The 2,038-nt window shown below is 54.4% G+C and overlaps 1 protein-coding gene and 1 pseudogene across 2 annotated transcripts in view; one reads left to right on the forward strand and one right to left on the reverse strand.

Annotated features, from left to right (window-relative positions):
- Window positions 1-2,038, forward strand: part of JAZF1 (JAZF zinc finger 1) — a 298,763-nt gene that overhangs the window by 201,516 nt on the left and 95,209 nt on the right. The gene's annotated exons all lie outside the window — the stretch shown is intronic.
- LOC102433250 lies at window positions 806-2,038 on the reverse strand (annotated as a pseudogene).

Below are 2,038 nucleotides of genomic sequence, written 5' to 3' on the forward strand. Positions count from 1 at the left end.
CCTTCCATACTGGAGTAATGAATAGACCAACTATTTACAAACTCAAGGACTGACACAGCCAAATCCCTCCTTTGCCTTTAGAGTCACAATTCTACTTAGTCTAAATCTCTGTGTATCAATATATGTGTGAATGAGGTTAAAAAGCAACTTTGGAGCCACTCAGTGGCTAGAACAGTGGCTCCCATGTATGGCCCTTCCTCAGTCACTTAGGGAGATCTTTTTATTTTTTTAATACTTGACAATTTTATTGGTAAAAAAAAAATGTCCTCTGGAGTGACAGCAGTGTTTTTCCTCAGTCTCCCCCTACCCAGAGTTCCCGGGACAGGGAGGGACATACCATCTAGCCACAGCACACCCACACACATACACATGCATACACACACACAGCTACAGCCACCAAAATAACCAGCAAATGAGCTGGCACATGTGGGAACATGCTATCAAAGAGGTCAGAATTCCACGTGGCGACCTGTGCCCCAAGATGGGGAAGCCAGGCAGGCTTCCAGGATAAGGCGTGGAGGATGCTACTTCTCTATCTTGCTGTTTCCTAACCTTGGGTGGGGGCAGGAGTTGAGGACCAGGGAGATTTGGGGAGACATTCATACCCACATACACATATATCCCAGTAGCAAGGCCTCCCAGATATGGGGTTGGGAAGAGGTAGGTTGGGAAGGGAGGCTGGGGCCTGTGTTTCCCCATAGTTTATGGGCAGGGTTGCTAGAGAACGAGTTTGTCCGTTGATCCATCTCTCATGACTTGAATATCCAAAGTGCACCATTAGAGCAGGGAAGGTCCCTGCTGGGGCTTACATGCCTAAGCTCTTCCTGGAGCTGGCAGTATCCTTAGATGGTCTTGAATAGTGTCTGAAGATCGGCATTGCAGCCACAGAGCTGTCACTCTTCACCTGGAGCAACTGGGGCACTGAGCCACTACTAGCCTTTCCCCGATCCACCAAATGTTGGAGGATTCCCGCCCCAAAGGCATCACCTTCCACATTGATGACCGTACAGGTCCGGTCCACTAGCCAGTCCACAGCCAGGATCAAGGAGAGGTCAACCGGCAGGTTGACTGCCTCAAGGATGATGGCCAGAGTGAGGACACCTCCAGCAGGGACGCCCGCGGTGCCCACGCTGGAGGCGGTGGCCGTGATCAGGATGGTGATGATCATCACTATATCCAGGGGCCTCTGGTTGGCCTGCGCAATAAACACTGCGGCCACACACTGGAAGAGGGCAGCTCCGTCCATATTGACAGTGGCCCCGATGGGCAGGATGAAGCGGCAGATGTTTTTAGAGACGCCGTTGCTCTCCACACACTGCATGGTCAGCGGCAAAGTGGCGGAGCTGGAGCAAGTGGCGAAGGCCATGGCCAGCGCTGTCAGGATGCCCCACAGGAAGCGGTAGGGGTTCTTCCTGGTGAGGATGAAGTACAAGAAGGGCAGCACCAGGAGCCCGTGGATGCCGTGGCCCAGCATGATGCACAGGACGTATTTGCCGACACTGGAGAAGAGCTTGTTCATGTCCTCCATCTCCATGACCTTGCTGGCCACCAGGAACAAGACGCCCACGGGGGTGTACCACATGATCCAGGACACCATCTCCATGGTGGCGTTGTTGAAGGAGCTGAAGAAGTGGATGAGTATCTCTCCGTTCCGCCCCAGCTTCCGCAGGCACACACCAAAGGCCATGGAGAACACCACCAGGCCCAGGATGTTCATGTTCTCCACCTGGTGCCCCACAGGCACCTTCATCGTGGTTCCGTAGAAATCTCCATCTTCGTAGTAGGTCGCATACGAGCGGAAGGTTGCAGTCACCAGGTTGGAAGGGAATACATTTCTCAGAAGATCCAGGATAGAATCCAGCACCGACTTGCCGGAGCCCTGCGGGGCGGAGGGGCTCCCACCCGTGTGGTTTTTGGCCTCGACGAGGGCGGCGCCGGGCTGTAGAGCCACCGCCAGGCCGATGCCAATCATACACCCTATCAGCGTGGAGAACAGGGGAGAGAGGAGCGCCCAGCAGCCCAGGTGCCCGAGCACGCC

Source organism: Myotis lucifugus, unplaced genomic scaffold (genome assembly GCF_000147115.1).
Source record: "Myotis lucifugus unplaced genomic scaffold, Myoluc2.0 scaffold_52, whole genome shotgun sequence".
In the NCBI taxonomy this organism is placed as follows: Eukaryota; Metazoa; Chordata; class Mammalia; order Chiroptera; family Vespertilionidae; genus Myotis; species Myotis lucifugus.